Source organism: Euwallacea fornicatus, chromosome 7 (assembly GCF_040115645.1).
Source record: "Euwallacea fornicatus isolate EFF26 chromosome 7, ASM4011564v1, whole genome shotgun sequence".
Classification (NCBI taxonomy): domain Eukaryota; kingdom Metazoa; phylum Arthropoda; class Insecta; order Coleoptera; family Curculionidae; genus Euwallacea; species Euwallacea fornicatus.
The window spans coordinates 213,823-231,866 of NC_089547.1; the positions used below are offsets into that span (position 1 = coordinate 213,823).

The following is an 18,044-nucleotide window of genomic DNA, read 5'->3' on the forward strand; positions in this document are numbered from 1 at the left end:
AATTTACGGTTTCGTCAGCTTCAAATTTAATTGTTTAATTATTTTTCGTTGTTCGGTCGTGTGCTTTCTCACGAATTGATAAAGTAAATGATTCAAAGTAACACACAAAAATTGGTTCATCCGGTGCGTGAAATAAAATTTTTGCCATTGCCAAGAAATTCTACTTTCGTTGCATCATTGTTTCGAAAATCTAGGCAAAAAAATTGCAGCACAAATGCAACAATGGCATTCTCCTTTCAGTTAAAGTTTGTGGAATACCTGAAACAGTAAAGTGTATTGTTAGACGACGTCAAGTTGTAATAGCCGGCAGCAGCCCCAGAACAAAGGACCAAATGCTTGACACACAAAGAACTTCTTATTCTGATACACATAGCGCGTGCAGAATTCCTCGGGATTGTTACGTCTCAACCATGCACCTATAACGTTTCAGCGTAGATTTTTAATTACTGGCTATCTAGTTTAGTCCATCAGAAGGTATTCCTGGGTGTACCGATCTAGTAGGAATAAACAGTAAACCCACACTACCGTGTTTCAGCTTTTGACAAGGTGCTATTTTAATTAGGCACATCAAGTTTGTGCTCAAAAGGCGCTCCGGATATGCAAATATGAGTAGTTTCTATTGCATGAAAATCAGATTAGAACAGTTTGAAATTCTATGACTTGGAACTAGTAAATGCATATAAGGAGTTTCGCCTTAAGTGAGTTAGAAATTGAATAATTTTGTTCATACATAATGCATGCTTGAGCACCGAGAGGCATAATCGATTTAGGGCTTTAGTTAGATGTCTACCTATAGAAAAGAAAATTTTTTTTTAGCGCATTGAACGGCAGTAATTATTCTACCTAATAGAAAATTCCCAACTTCTTTGCTAACAATTTTCATGGTTAATCCCACGATTGTTACCATTATTTATGTAATAATGATGGCATGTTTCCGCGTGGTTAGCATTTCTGCTTTGACGCTTCAAAACCACAATGCGACGCTCCACTCATCATTTGAACTTTTTATGACTCTCCCAGATCATTACACCAAACCATTTCAAGACGACTACCAGGAATTTGTCAACCATACTTTGATTTTTATCTTCACAGACTTATCCAAACTGGGGCCTCTAAAATTCACTGACGACACTTACAATGTCCTTAATTTGGTTGGCACTTTTGTACTTTTAGAAACAACTCTTTTCACATGAGAACACACTGGTAACGGTACCAACTATGTTCTCCTCGGATAATCTCGACTTTGAATGCTTATTTGGGCGATGGGCTCTGTTGCGTTAAATCTAGGAGGTGCACCGGGTTTGGGAGCAATTAACCATCTATGACAAGGCCAAATTATCGTTTTCCGATTGAAAAATAAAGAAAAAACAAAGTTTTTGCTCAACTATTTGTGCTCGCAATGCTGTTTTCAATTGGACTCCACAAAACTGAGCTGAAGCATTATTTGTATTTGTGCCAGAGACACACTTAGGTAGGGCGCAGTATAAAAGGCCTTGTGAAGACCTCCCGTTCCCATGTTGTTTTCCTTTTAAGAGTAATTTTTTTTATTAAAGCGTCTATTCGTTATGGAAAAGGTATAATTAGGAAAACCCTTAAAATTTGCCTCTGTAGCGAAACCATTGGGGAACACTATTAATCCCAGCTTGTGCTACATCGGATTATGCCAGAAGTAATTACCGAGTGAACAAAATGAATATGAGCTACGCTGCGTGTTACATCTTAAAAGGGGCAGAATTCACATAATGGGGAATTAACGATGGCAAAAGAGAAATGGGGTTTTAGTTAACGATAGAAGAGTTAAATCTAGTGCGGCATCGGCGAGAGTCTTATATGGGAAGCTTGGTTTCTTAGAGGCAGCTTAACACATACTGAAGTCAGACAAGAAAAAAACAGATTAAGAGAGACGCTGCAGGACATGCTTTGGTCGTCAGGTCGGAAGATAAAGATGAAGAGCCAACGTGACCTACGAGGATAGTCCCAGAAGTACCCAACTACATCAACATTCAAAAAAATATATATTGGAAAATATTACTTTATTTCTCAAGAGGGTCTCCTTTGAACTCGACACACATTTCCCAACGATATTCTGTTTATAATAAGAAGTTTCGAATATTTCAAAATAGACATCAACTTCAGACTCTATCTCTTAATTAATGGCAAATCTTTTTCTAACGAGTCATTTTTCCAAGTTTGGAAATAGAAAATAATCAGAGGACGCTAAATCTGGCGAATGGGATGGCTAAGAAAAAGTTCGAAACCAAGTTGATTGATTTTGGTCATCACGATGACGGGAGAGTGGACTGATACGTTGTCTTGATGAAACAAATCTTTCTTTTTCACCAAATGCAATGGTTTTTTCCTGATTACTTCGCTCAAATACTGCAATAAATATTCATAATATTTCCCGTTTATTGTTTTTACTTTAGGAAGATAGACAATAAAAATTATTCCACGTGCATCCCAAAAAAACAGACGCCATCATTTTTCCTGCAGATGGAACGATTTTCGTTTTCTTTGGACCCGATTTTGCCCTTTGACTCCATTGTTTTGACTGCTCTTTTGTCTCAGGTGTGAAATGATGGACTCATGTTTCAGCCATGGCTATAAATCGACGCGAAAACTCGGCTGTATTGCTGCGAAATTTAGCCAGACAGCCCCTTGAAGTATCCTCACGGCGCTGTTTTTGTTCATATTTCTCACACCTCTTTCATATCCTATTGTTTGATGAAAATTCGATGTTCAATAATTTTTGGAAATGCTTATGATGTGTACTAAATCATGCAATTTTAGCCGAAGATCTTCCAGTACAGCATTATAAATTTTCACCACAATTTCTGGAGTGGTCAAATCTGGACAGCTCATACGGTCGCGTTTAAACTCTGCTGTCCAACATTTACAGTTGTTCACGAAGAACTAAATTCCTCCAGAGCAGATTCTAACTCTGCTTCGATGTTAGATGGACCAATATCTTTCAAATAAATGTCTTGAATCATGTATCGATAATCAATTTTTTCCACGTTCACAAAATCTATAAAAGCGTTCACTAAAAACGGTTCTAAAACACAAATCAACGCAGCACTTCTAAACTTTAGACATAACTTTTTTAAGATCAGGTTTTTCTAATATAAACAAATTTTTAATGAAACAAAGCCATCTGTATGTCAGATCGGGTACTTTTTAAACTATCCTCCCAACATAAGCGAAAAAGTGAAGCTCGGTAAACGGCTAGGTATACATAGTAAAGAGTAAATGCTTAAATTAAATATTCATGTATCATACATGGTATTCCCAGATTCATATATCCGCAAGACGAAATATTTTTTCTTCAATTGAGAAACTTAATTTCTTCAATACAGTGTTGTCTACGTTTCAATTTAAAGTAAATGAAGTTTCAACTTTAATTGAGTAAATTTTCTAGCGACTTGAGAACGCCAAACTTTCATGCTGAGCAAATACTCGTCTAAGGCATCTAACGCAAGAAAATATTTAAAATAAAGCACTACTTTGCCGAATGCTAAGCGAAGCTGTTTCGTCTGATCGACTTATTCCAGGCACATTGGAAACTGAAACGAAAACTTGAGTTTCCCCAAGTAGCTCCGATTTCTCGACTTCTAGACTAGAACCCCAGAATTTGTTTACTCTTATTACGTTGGATCGCAGAGTTTCCTGGAGACCAATCCAGGCCCATGCAGTTGATGGAGAAAGAGAAGAAACGTGCTTTTATCAAAGTGATGCTCTTTGCGCTTGAGCTTAAAATTCAGTCCACTGTACCGTCAAAGTTAATCAGTCTCGATTTGGTCCATCAAAACAAGCATCAGCATCATGTTGACCATAGGAGTGTTCCGATCGAGTTTAAAAGCACATTGTGAAGCGTGTCTTAGTTTGGATGGGGGCTTCACATGAAAAGACCTGAATCAATTTGTGTTTGACCGATAAAACGGAAACCTGGAACATTGCCTAATACGACATTGATGGAATCTGGAGATTACGGCGTTTGCAATGTTGGAATTTTTACCTAAAGAGCACTGCTGGATCTTTCTCAAAGTCGACTTCAGCAAGATCTTTTTAAGATGGCCAAAGAGGAAATCTACACGATATGGACTTTAACTCAGCGTCACGATAATCACAGCTAAATTTCATAATGAGGGAAATTATCAGCGAAAATTTAAATATGCGCGACGTTTAAATAGACAAGATCACATTCAAGTGGTTTCAAACAAGCCCTACGATTGCGATGCGTCCGATTTCGAATCTAATTTTTGTTTAAGAAAGGCATGAATACGGTCCTTGGATCCGTTCAGGATAAGATTTTTATTATAATAGTTCCAATCCATTTAAAGCGCGGGAATCGTGCCAGCCCGGTCACTTTTATATGCGCACTAAAAGATATCAGAAAATCCTAGGAGATTAGTGAGTGCAAGGTTTCGAGCAGCATTATATTCCCGACAATGTGGCCTGTTCCGTTAAAAAGGAAATTGATGATTTTCTCTTGTTTGCCCTTAGGGAAAGTGCTTCCCGTTACAATTTAATCACTCACACTCTCGACCCTTGTTGATTAAAATCCTGGAAAATGTAACGGCCATCCATTTTCATATAGACGCAAGTTACGTTTATTGGACGCACACAAACTTGGACACCGTCAAAAAGCAGTGTTTCTCTAACAGAGACAACCTAAAAACTTTAATTTCCAACTATTCGACGTCGAATGAAGGAATGGCCTATGCTTGTATCTCTAGAACTCTCAATTTTGTCGACGAGACTAGGATCAAGATCGAGCTTATTAAACCCGACATTAATCACAGCAGCTGCACGAAGAAGAATATTTTGGACAACAAGGTTTTGATGAAACCTCGGGGAATTATCGTCCTCCCCCAGGCGGGCTATTGATTTTGAGCAAATTGGCCAGCGGACATTCCATCGGTCAATCACACAAACTTAGATAGATCCAATGCCAGAACTCTACTTGCTAGTGGCCTAATAGAACGGCGGCGGACTATATCGCTGTGTAGGGTACGTGGTTAAATCCTATTATAAAACATCTAAACGCTAGGTATATGGTTTAATAAGATCTGCATTTAAGTTGAAATAGACCCCTCATGTAGGAATTTTTTGTTTTCTTTTGCTTGTTCCGTTTAAGCCAATTGGCATTTTCACTGGATAGTTGGCTGGAGTAATGGCCGGAAAAACGTCTAATGATTTTATGAATGGTTTATATTATTCAATTTCGACACACAATTATAACGCCCCCACTGCTTTTAGTGTAGAATTGTAACTAGCTATAGATTATAGTTATTCATTTTAAGTTGTATTAATGAAAGGGCACGCGGGCATCGATATACCCTTAAAGGTACGCCCATGGCAGGTATTAGGTGATAGACGTGAATTCAGAACCATTTGCTTTGTCGGCATTAGACTTCTCCGTAATAAACTTTATCGGTCCTAGAATTGCAGTCTGAATTCCGTTTGGTGAAATTGGCGGCGAAGGACCAATTCCTAGTTTAGGTGTTACAGTTTAATGCGGCGGGTAGCGTAGATTGTGTTCGCGGTATCCGAGCCAGGGTACGCCCATGATTTATCACCATAGGCTTTTCACATTTAAGGGAATTACAGAGTATGTACAGGAGCTGCTCCTACTCTAGTACCATCTTACCGACAAGATTTTTTTATCCCCAGGACCCTCTCCCAAAATAATAATAATAATAATAAAAATGTGCAGGAGCTCTTTCTACCCGTTGGTCTCTGGCGACTTAGAAGCTGTATCCGCGCTTTATCCTCCGCTGTGTTGTCATTTCACATTAATAAACGCACACTTATAATCTTTCTTCGTGACCTGTGGTTTCTTTCATAGATATAAACACCACCCCATATCTACATCAGTATCAAAACCAGTGATACTACATAAGTATAGATTTTCCACAGAGACAAGACAAAACGTCTGCCACTGCTAATCGGGCCCTGTGTTATATTCATTATTTCATGCGGTAGCCTTGAACAACCAGATGGGTGCACTGGTGAGCATTTTTTATCCATCTAAAAGCTTACCCCGATAAAGATAATAATACGTTTCTTTTTTTATGCAATAAGGTTGAGGTTGGAATGCTTTCAGGTATATCTACGCTGTATAACTCCTTGATAATGTAATAACTTTAATCAATTAGTGTGTCGCTGCGAAACGATTCATATCTACTTTAATAATTACAAACGTTTTAATTAATTTGACATAACTGAAAAGACACAAACGGGACTTGGGTCTGAATATTTTCGCAATGCAGAGACACAAGTTTTTAAAAATGGACTAACCAGTTAGAATGTGCATAATTTTACGTATATGCTCGTGCCATATACTAATATGGCACGAGTTACATAACATGACGACGTAAGCTAGCCTTTTCTAGCGAGTTTAACGTACAATTTTTCCGAACTTTGCTGTACGATAAAAAGCGTTAATGAAATGGCTCACATTTGTATATACCGGTCGTCCAAGTTAAAATTAGTTGCATGGGGATTGTGGAAACGGTAAAAAGGGCAAGGTGATTCTAGTTAGAAAAATGATGCGCTTTTGTGTGCCCATTTAGAGAATGTGCTAAAATTAAAAATATAGACAGGGGTTGTCAAAATGTGAGCAAAAAACCAAAAACTCCGATTGTCGAAAATCATAAATTATGAGCAAACCGTTTGAACAAATTCTATGAAGTTTGGGATGTCTCTACTATCGAAAATTTCCTATCGAAATCGAAGGCTTTCTGGATCTCAAAAGAATTATATACAATTTTGTTATTTTTTATTGCCTCCATATTGTTTTTTGGTGGCATGGAATAAGGAAGTAAAAAAGCTGCTAAGATCAAATGGTGCTTTGGTCTATTTTTTCTACTTTGGTGTGTCCAAAAGCCAATTTGTCATATATGCTTAAAAATCTTTTTTTATTGTCCATTCGACGCCATTAAAATTCAATGTGGCGGCCATAGGAAATAACAAAGTTGGATGGAATTCTTCGAATTCTAGAAGGACAGGAAAAATTTCGACAACGCATTTCGATTGGCTGTTGTCGATAATAGAAAACTGCCAAATTTCGTAGAATTTGCTGAAACGGTTTACTCATAATTTATAATATTTGAAACTGCAGTTTTCGGTTTTTTCCTCAAATACTGATTGCCCGCGTACATATTTTTAGTTCTAAAACATTTCCTAAGTCAGTCCAAAAGTTCGCATTTTTTTCTAAATCGAATCACTTGGTGTTTCTTACTGTTTTCTTAGTCCCCATTTAATTCACTTTCTTTGGAACACCTCTTATTCAAGCTGTGTCCAGTACGAGGAAGAAATCCAAAGAAAAAAAGCACCAACCTGATCTCATTTCTGTTGAGCCTCGCATTTGCAGAACGACAGCAACCATCGCCGTTTCCAGCTCTACTTGTTAACTGCCCTATGGAACTAAAGTATCTGTTTTATGTGACTAGTTACGAAATAAAGCCCGAGAGAAAACTGCCGTGAAAACTGTCGCCTTATAGGTCATAATTAGAAAAACATTTTAAGACAAATGCGTCTTTCTGTTGGTTACATTGGAACTGGTTTTTACAACCAGTACCAATGTAACGGTGAATCGTAGAATTAAAATGTTGTCAACAAACGACTCAAGTTATATTTAGAAGTGATGTCACCTTAAGATGGGGGAGCGTTGTCCGAAATGCTAAAGGAATGCTGATAGGATGGTCAAAGGACGGGCAAAGTCAACAGTCCCATAAGTGCCTAAACTTTACGATTCTCGAATAAAAATACTGATACAAAAGTCTGCGAGGGCTGAAGGCACGCTCTTCCGAATGCATAAAAGAATTAACGGGCCCATATCGTGAATATAAATTGAGAAATTTTATCCCTTATACTACTAGCTACAAATGTTAACACCTAAATCATTGCTATCGTAAACTTAATATTTCGCTTCTAGACAGTTAAGAGTTTTGAGAATTAATAGTCACAAACTCCGTTGAACGAGCTTGACTTCACACTAGGCGAGAGACAATGTTTAATTGAGATGTTAATGCATACACCGGCTTAGTCATTGGCAATTTTAGAACCATGGATGGTACCAATGCGATCGTTATTCAAGTCAACAAGGTATCAACTGTTTTTGATAGGTTGATGAAATGAGTAGAATTTTTTTAATGAGAAATATTTGTATAGTTACAGGTCATTTACAGAACTCACAGACAGAACGTTTCAACCATATTCTCTTACAGCTAGTGGCAGACACACAGGCAGAATCTCAATAAAATAAATGATTTATAGAGGTGAATAACTTTAAATTATCTTGCAATATGCTTTCACCGACATCGCGAGAAATATAATTTCCACGTTTCACTGAATCGAAGGCGGAAGGTCAGTTTTATGTCCCGTTGGTTGCCTGATGGTGGGTCTCAACTTGCCCGTAAACTTAAACTTTTTACTTGAGAAAAACTTGTGCATCCTGGCTCATAGTCACGCGAATCATACCTAGAACCGCCCAAAGTAGATAAATCTTCTAGTTTAGTGGCATTATAGAGAAGGAAATTTATTTTGACGATGAAAGCGGTCTTCCTTGACGGAGGTTCACATAAATTATACTGTTCCGAGCACCAGGAAGTGCTCGTAGGGACACCTTCGTTCAAGATAAACATGTAAACAGCAGGTTAAATCGCCATAACACTTTGATCATTGCCCATGTCGTCCTTACCTGGCTTGTGGCTGCATTGCATTTTCGCTATCGTGATTATTCAAATTATGAAAGGAACTTCGTAGTAGTAGTTGTAGTAATATCTGTGGTAGGATGGAATTCGACCGGGTTGAGCTTTTGAAAATTATTAACTTTTGCATTATTTGAGTTTGGTTGAAGGTAGAAGTCGGTACAATGCATACGAAGTGAGCAATAAATTCAGAAAATCGAAATTTGCGAGCGAATCTGTTACAGATAAGTAGAGAATTAAATTGATCTTAATAGAACAATTAATTGAAGATATTAAGTAAATGTGAGATTTGGTTTTGAAATGTGAGGCAAACTCAACATACAGCATGTCCCACAATTCATAGATCCACTCTTATATCTTAGGAACCGCGTACTCGATTTATCTCAAATTTGGATAATTTCAGTATAAGTTAAGGATTTTCACTTAAAATTCCATATTTTAAAGACAGTCGATCCTATTTGAATAAAACTGTATCTACTGCGGTTTTCTGACGATGCTCTTTCATAAAATGGAAAAAAGTCTATTAGAATTGTCGCAGTGGTTTTTTTTTAACTGACACCTCTTTTTTAGTGTAAAAACCTATGCCAATAGCAAAAGAAAATTATCTTGATCAAACCCATATTGCAATTTAAGGATACTCAAATTACCCAAATTTGAATTAAATCGGGTACGTGACCCTGAGATACGAGATTAATTCCATGAATCGTGGGACATGCTGTATACAAGCGTAGTCTCAGAAGTACCCGATTTAACATTCAAAGAAAAAGATATTGGAAAATATTACACTATTTTTAAACATAGTTTTCTTTGAAATTAACATACTTTTCCCAGCGATATTCTGTTACTTCTATAGTTTGTTTACAATAAGAAGATTCGAATCTTTCAAAATAGGCAACATCCTCGGACTTCACCTTCTCATTTTTGGACAATTTCGTATCATCGAGTCATCTTTTCAAGTTTAGAAATTGAAAATAATCTGAGGAGGCTAAATCTGACGAATAAGGTGGGTGAAAACGGCTCCAAAACAAACACAAATCAATTCAGCACCCCCAAACTTTGAGCATAAGCTTTTTAAGGTTAGGTTTTGTAATATAGGAAAACTTAACAAAAAAGTCGGGTACTTCTGGAACTATATTCATATGTGATATTAGATACGTTCGAAGAATATTCTAAACCAATAGGTAAGGGGTGACCAAACAACATGTTATAATAATTTATTTTCATTTATAGAAAAACATTTAATTTATAGAAATGCTTACTACAGAAAATTAAATTGTACACCTTTTATCCCTCCCTTTTGAAATTTTAATTCATATAATTTGTACAGACCTCAGTAATACTGTAAGTCAAAAAATAAAATTAAATAAATTCCATACTAAATTTAACTTTGTTATCACAACAATTAAATAAAAATTTCCTGTCTTTTTTAACCGTTAAACGTTTAATTTATTAAATACTAAAGTTAGAGGTACGGGGTCATTCAATGAGGCTAAACACCTCAACAATTTTTGCTTGCTACATGGATAGATCGAGAATGTAAAAATGTTATGGACAAAGTAATTCGAAACAAAAGAGTTGTGATATGAAATTTTGAATTTTATACTAGGACATCTTGTATATCATTTCCGTATTAGATGCTTCTTCTTGTTGGATCAAAAAATATAGGATTTTATGGTGCGAGTTTCATAATGATAATGTATAAGATGAGCAGTTTGCCGAGATTTCAATAGCTGAAAGGTGTGACATTAATGTAATTTGTATATTTGACACATCATTATCTTGCTAGGACACCTATACTAATTCAGTGTACAGTATATACAACAATTTTGAGTGCAAAGGATTGGAAATAATAGCATAAACCCCCATATTGTTGAAATTATGATGAACAAGCTCATGTAATACAAAAATAATATATATGATGTTACATTATTAAATTCGGAATTTTCGACGATAGGTCTTTCGTTCTTTGCCGAATTACCTTTTTAAGTTCTGTATCAGTATATAAACTAGCGATTTTCAGTTTGTAAAATAAATACCATTCGATTCAAAAACAGAGGGGCTCAGTTAGGAGACCCTGTATCTATCTTAATAAATTGAAATTAAACGACTTGCCAGACTCTTGCAATCGAATCTTGTACGTGTCGTTTTTGCCTTGCTCTTGCATAGACAGCCTTGGTCTTGGTCTCTCATGTGCGTCTTAGTCAAGGTCTTGTATTTTGTGCCACACCAAGACCAATGCTTCTTTGCTCATAACCATTCCTCTCTAAACTAACACACAAATTAATTACCAAGCGAGTCTTAAAACTTTTCCTTCATCTAAAAAACCACATAAATATCAAAGATTCAAAAGAATCTGGAAATTAACCGTAACAATATCTCGGAATCTTTTACCATTGTTTAAACAGATTGAATAGGTGCTGTCTTATAGCAAACACTTTCCCTTTTAGAAAAGTAATAGCGGTGGATTTATGGCAAACGTTTAATTAATTCGCATATACATATAACGATTGAGCCTGTTCAGGCTAGCTAATTGGAATATTTTATATTAAGACAGAAATTTTAATTGCCTCTCTAGGTGAATACCTTACAAGAGCCGGCTAATGGTAGGCGTATTTAAATCAGTGTAATATAGCCTGTAAATGTAATAGCTAATGGGACACTATTGTTCTGTTTTCAATGTAATCTTATTCAGGGTCAGTGGCCCGGATTAATATAAATTAATATTTTTTGCAACGCCTCTGTAAACATCCTTGCATTTTGCTACAGTTATTGAAGTTTGTTCGTACAAATTTTCCTTAGCTAGTACGCTCCAAGACTTCCTGTACCGTGTACCTTATTAGAACCAAGCGGTTATCTTCAGATCGAAGCCCATATGTTCTAATCTATGATAGTAAATGTCAATAAATGTAATAAATAACAACTGCTAGTTGTAGCCAAGATGTAATAGGGGAGAGGGTGGCTGAGTATAGTAAGATATTTTCGACTTCTCTGAGTAAATTTGAAGAGTTTTTAAAAAACTAAAATAACTGTTAAATAGCTCGATCAGTTAGGTAAAATTTCGCTAGAGACCATTTTGCTGTAGCACCTAACGCTGCTGAAACATTTTTTAATGCCGCAAATGAAAGAAGAGGAAACATATCTTCACCGATTTTAAATAATTGAAATATGTTTGTTTAGAGTTTCTTTTTTAGAAATTGGGGCTTTAATCAGAATACGTTTCCATTCTTGAATAGTGTCTCGTTAGCATTGGACGTTCCATACTGCTTCGCAGTGTTTGATAATTCAATTTAAAAATTTTAACAGCTCTCGGTATTGAACATCTTGCTTTCACGACACGATTCGCTTTACTCAATTCATGTTTATTTACATGTTTATGTTCGATTTGTCTTCTTACTTCAATGTTGGGACGATTGACATGTGTGTGTATGTGTGTGTGTGCAAAGTTTCATAATTAAGTTGGATTTGGTTTGAGGATTTGAATATCGAATCACCGCGTTTTCCTACCTCAATGGCTTTAGATAAAGTTTTTTATTATGGCTAAAAAGAAAAAAAATTTAGCAATAAACAGATGTTTTAGTAGAAAAATAATATGATAATCGTGTTTAGCACCCTATTTTATTTTTGAATTGACTTACCTTATTAAATTTGCGGCACGGATCGTACACGAAACAACACGATTAATATTATCAAAATTTTATAAGCACACTTTAATTAACATAAATCTTACAAATGGCAGCGCAAAAACTTAAAATTTTATGTGTCATTGTTGGCAATGATGGAAACTTCACAGTGTTAATGGCGCCATCTTTCATCTAGCTGTTTAACTGTCAGATTAAATTACCATCTTAACCCCACTCAAGCCGTTTCGATATGCTAATCATGAACTGCACAGGAGCAGTTGAAACTGTCCATTGCCATTAAGGGAGTTGCCTGGTGTGAACGTATTCAACATTTTTTTTTTCCAAGAAGTATTGCATATAATTAAACCATATTTTTTCTTGCAAAGGTACGTTTTAGAACAGTATAATTATTTTTTTTACAATTTAAAAATACGTATTTATTTATTTATAAAACTGCTTTCACGTCGATAAAAAATATCAGTTCTGCTGCAACAGGTAGTTTCTGTTTTCCTAAACATTTGTAACAGAAAATCAAGAGATATTCTTAATCTGTATTATCGGCGCAATTGTCCGCATCAAAATTTTTAAAGTTCACTATAAATTAACAAAATGGCGGGGTTTTGTGCAAAATTAAGAACAAAATGCGTTTTATTGCGTTATACATGAGGTAACATTAAGCGTTAGGTTTAAAATTTTAACATGACTGAGATACGGCTCATATCCATAAAACTGCTGAATATTGTGTTAAATTTTTTAGTCGATATGTTCAGCCGTTTTTAAGCAATCACTTGCACTAGGTGTCAAAATATCGTTTTGAAAAAAATGCGTTCAAAGTTTTAAAATGAAAAACTCATAAGAAAATTTACTTTTGAAACTAATAGGCAATGCTAAGACTATATATAGTCCCTCCTCTGTATCATAAAAATGATCTTCAACTGCTCTTGTCTCTTTTCTGGCGACGCGAATTTCTTTTGAGCGTCGGAGCTGCGCTGGTCCACTCGGTCAATGCGGTCGTGGTCGTACCCATGAACGAAGCATAAGCTTTCTGGACCAAGTGCGCGCCCCATTGTCTAGAAAATCTTCAAAATGGGTGCGTAGCATTCGCTAAATATACATGCAGTAGTACCAGTGGCAATTTCCAAGATTTTCTAGTCGCAAAATACGTGTTTAGGTGTTAAACGCCGAACATTCAACCTCTCGTTATTCTTGTACATGGTGGAATCTAAATATTTCTCAAAAAGGTCGTGTTGGCTCAAATCTTCATATATTGGCAATAAAACTTGTTGATTGACTTCAACGAAAACAAGTGGATAAGAATAGACAATTTCCTTGAGTTTGTGCTGTTGTCTGTTATACCACGAGCCTTCACCTTCAGGGCAAAAGTGATGCTGAAGCTTTTCACTCGTAGAAATTTGGTGGTAATAAGTACCCCATATTGTGCTGCGCATGTCCTACACTACATTAGGAAGTCGTTCGATCGCTAATCTGTAGAGCAACGAGAAATCTTGCGTTTCTTTGTTGGTTAAAGCTGTCGACTTCGATATAAATAGATGGAGAATATATCGTTCTATACTGTTATACTGTAGAAGAATATTTGAAGACGCAGCTGCAGGAAAAATCGCAACGCATACCCAATCTATCTACTCAGAAGCCTTAGTGTGCGCTCTTAGTGACCCCACTTACTAAGCAAATTTATTAATCAAAAAGGAAGGAATGGCCTAAACCGACTAAAGAATATTAATTCTATGACTATGAGCTATCGGAAAATGCAGAAAAATCTATTTTTTCATCGGTCACACTGAACTACCGCCTTAATGCATTTCAGTATTGTATTGCAGTGTATGAACATGGACTGGTTAACACAACAAAAATCTTCTACTGCCGCATATAACAGACCATAATTACCACTTTGGGTTGTTCAACCTCCACCTCGTCTAAAAACTAGTTTAAGAGCATAGTGTTCCCATTAGGCGTTATCAACTACTATTAATTCTTAATACAGGTAGGGTTTAATAATGGTATTAAAATAGTCTCGTATAGAACGAAATATTGCAGATGATGGAGGTTTAATGTAGTGTAATTTCGTTCCGGAAATAACGTCTTCTGCGGTCCAAATTCCGCGATAAAGAACTCTATTATCTGTTGATTAAATTGTGCGCTGAATGGCGGCGATTTGAGGTAATGAAACAGGCCATGAATGTTAGTTTTAAGGTCACTTTAAGTCCACTGAATAAAAGGCCTTGATGCTATGTCGAATCACAATACATGCAAAACCAATTCACAGATCCGTCGTAAATGGCAAGGCCATCACATAAAATCCCACTTGGGAAAACTTTTTACTTTTATTAGTCGATATCAAGGACCCTCTTACGACATTGTTTTAAGATGATAAACTAAATCTTTGTTAATTTGGTATGTACTTATTTGTTCCATGCAAAATGGTCGGGAGAATAAATTGCAACTGAGGGATGGTGAAACACAGAGCCAGACAATGAATAGCAGAATGCACCGATCTTAATAGTGATTTAACGAACAAGTATATTAACATTAATGAGGGCCATTAATAATCGATACATTTGAGCTATGATTCCTTTCCTTCGTCTTTTTACTCACATATACGGTAATAGCATATTAGGATACAAATTGAATGGAATAATTATTCTCTGTGACCAATCGTTTAAAATGGAGTTTTTAGCGTTTGTGCAGAAGTAAGTACAATGGATATAAAGGACATAATAAAATTGCAGAATGGACGTTTTCGAGCAAACCTGCTTTGCCGTTGTTTTATTGATTAAAATTGATTGTTAAAATAGGAAATTAAATTGAGCATAATTAGCCACAAAATAAAGCAAATAATTGAAAAAATAAAGTACAGAATCAGATTTGGTTCTGAATAATTATTATTATAAGCAAACATACGGAATAAAATAGATAAAAACTTGAACTGCCTTTGTTTAGCGTGCGGCAAAAGTTTTATCGTACGGGTGTCAGTGCCAACTATGCACAAAAAGTTTTGACACATGACTGTAGAAGTTTTTAACGCACATGTGCAGAAAAGCGTTGCTTTCAAATAAACTTTGAGTTATGAGACTCTGCTGTTATCTTAACTTGAGTTCATGAGCTGCATGTTTATGACGGAACCTTACGTTTTTACTGCAACGTATTTCTCAATTTTCACGGATAGTTTAAAAAAATAGTCGCTCCGCATTTAATCATTGGAATGTTGCTAATCGTAATCTTATTGCACCTCGCTCTGGAAGAATTTTCTGTGAACGTGAGAGTGTGCCATATCTCGTGATATCTTAATGTTGTATTACAAATTGGTAATATTATCTTTGCATTATCGTAATCGAAGTATTATAACGCCCCTGTGGCTGGCATTTTTCCTTCGGCGAGGTTAGAGGCGAGAAACACATCCGCATTCCTGATGGTGCAATGGTGCTTACCACCCATGAACGGCGGATACATGTACAAACTTCTTTCATTAGCTGTGGTTACGCCACGACCACGCACCGAAGATGAGTTATTGGGTTAACTATATGGCAACAATTATTAATAATTGCATGGCCCGAGTCTTGTCAACCTTAATACGAGGAATTAAACCTCTACGGATACTTTATGGGGGAACGCCCTAATGTTTCATTTGAATGTCAGCTTAAAAATCCTCTCCCTCGAAATAGGCGGATCGGAATTCTCTACTAAAGAATTTAATTGGATTCTCCATTTCTATTCACTTGTCTTTTGCCAGATTTTTTTCAAGATTTGAGCCTTAGAGAAAATTGGGGTCTTGTTTCGGGCTTTCTCCCATATTTGTGCACTTAATTATCTCCCTCTAACACATGTGTAAACAGAATTTAGTAGTTCTTTCGCTTTATAATCTGAGCTGGCAATTGCTCGGCTTAATTGCCTCATTATTTGGCGATATTTCCATCGAGAAATGTTAAAAGCTAAATTATCGCCCTTATCTTCTAGGAAGTTACATAACGGACAGGAAAATACGGCAGTTAATTCGGAGTGAAGGGTAATAAATAGCTGAGGCAAATTCAACAAGTCCTGCCTTATTAACGAAGACTATTTGTCAACGATTGTGCATTAACGCTCGTTGAATTAACGTAATGGAGCTTATAGTCTTGAGATTCTTTGAGAACGGGACATATTACCTAGAAAAGAGGTCGCGCCTGATTTCCCCGCAGTTTCAAATTATTAATGTTTTTAAAAAGTTTTCTACTTTAATGAGCTTATTTACATGTAGAATGGATATTTTTACGTTGTTAATGATAAATGCACTTATTAATCATATTTCCAATTTGTCCATGAAAATAAACCGGATGGTATGGTGGTTATTTGATCTTTAGATAAACACGACATTTTGATTAAAGATGTGCGAATAAATTACCACTATTGATATATTTGTATTTTTTTCTGTAAAACACAAAATACGACTTTTTTCATCACAACGCATAGATAATACAACAAATTGATTTCGGTTTTCGAAAGTTATTTTAGTGACTTAGACACGACAGAATGTGGCATCATTAGTGAAAGTTGTACGTAGTATTACACACCTAGAGAAAACCGTTTTAGTGTATGTATGTATATTATACAATACTGAATTTGCGATAAATCCTATATCTGATTTGAGCTATTTCCCCTATAATTACGACCAAATTTTGTATACTTATACTGTATAATCCAAATATTCAAAACACATCAAAAAGCTAATTTTCGATTTTTTGTCTGCTATGACTCGTTGTCTTAGCCCGCCGGAGGTAGCAGCAGAAGGAAAGGGTAGCGCCAAGATATTATTATATCAGGACATTTGCGACTTCACTGAGCAAATATAAAGAGCTATCAAAAAACGAAAATAACTCTGAGACAGATCATTTAGTTGCAATTTCGCCATGGATAATTTTGTTCCAGTTCGTAATTCTGCTGAGCTAGGCTGAGCTAGAGTCAGAAAAATTAAAAACTTGTTTTATTATCTGTACCTCCATTATTGGGTTAAAAATAGTAAATATTTTTAATGCTGAAAATGAAAGAAAAACATATTTTTGGTGATTTCGACTAATGGAAATATGTTTATTTAGAGTTTTTTCCAGGAGTTTCCACTCACTGGATGGTGTTTTGTTGGTAATGGACATTCAATGCTGTTTCGCAGTGTTGGATAATTCAGAAATTCTAGCACCCTTTAGCATTGAACATTCTGCTTTCACGACACGATTCGCTTTACTCTGTTCATGTTTATTTACATGTTCATGTTCGATTTGTCTTCTTCCTTCAATACCAAAAGGATTGACGTGTGTGCACAAAGTTTCATAATTAATTTTGAATTGTTTTGCAGCTTTGAATATCGAATCACCCCGTTTTATTATTTCAATGGCTTTAAATAAAGTTTCTTATTATGGCTAAAAACGAAAAAATTAACTGCTGTCTTTCCCTACAAGCGCATTGTACTAATTTTCAATGATTTTGACTATTAAATAGAAGTTTTAGTAGAAAAAAAATATCATAATCGTGTTCGGCGCCCTATTTCACCTTTAAATTAACTTACCTTATTAAATTTGTAATACGGATCGTGCACGAAACAACAAGATTAATACTGCCAAAACCTTACAAGCACAATTTAATTAACACTAATCAGCTCGCAGCTTTTACAAATGGCGACACAGGAATTTAAAATTTTATCTGTCAATGTCGGCAATGAAGGAAA

General features: G+C 35.8%; 2 protein-coding genes across 5 annotated transcripts in view; one reads left to right on the forward strand and one right to left on the reverse strand.

Moving 5' to 3' along the window:
- The window catches only part of LOC136340127 (putative gustatory receptor 28b), a 287,924-nt gene that overhangs the window by 124,461 nt on the left and 145,419 nt on the right, over window positions 1-18,044 (reverse strand). Inside the window, exon 1 of one of the 3 annotated variants that reach the window (XM_066283934.1) lies at window positions 17,886-17,962. The exons of the other annotated variants lie outside the window; for them this stretch is intronic. The gene's annotated coding sequence lies outside the window, so the exon portion shown is untranslated. Of the gene's footprint in view, window positions 1-17,885; window positions 17,963-18,044 lie in introns of those variants that run through there. 3 annotated transcript variants of the gene reach the window in all.
- LOC136340112 (uncharacterized) overlaps window positions 1-18,044 on the forward strand; it is a 66,764-nt gene that overhangs the window by 14,113 nt on the left and 34,607 nt on the right. The window lies entirely within an intron of this gene.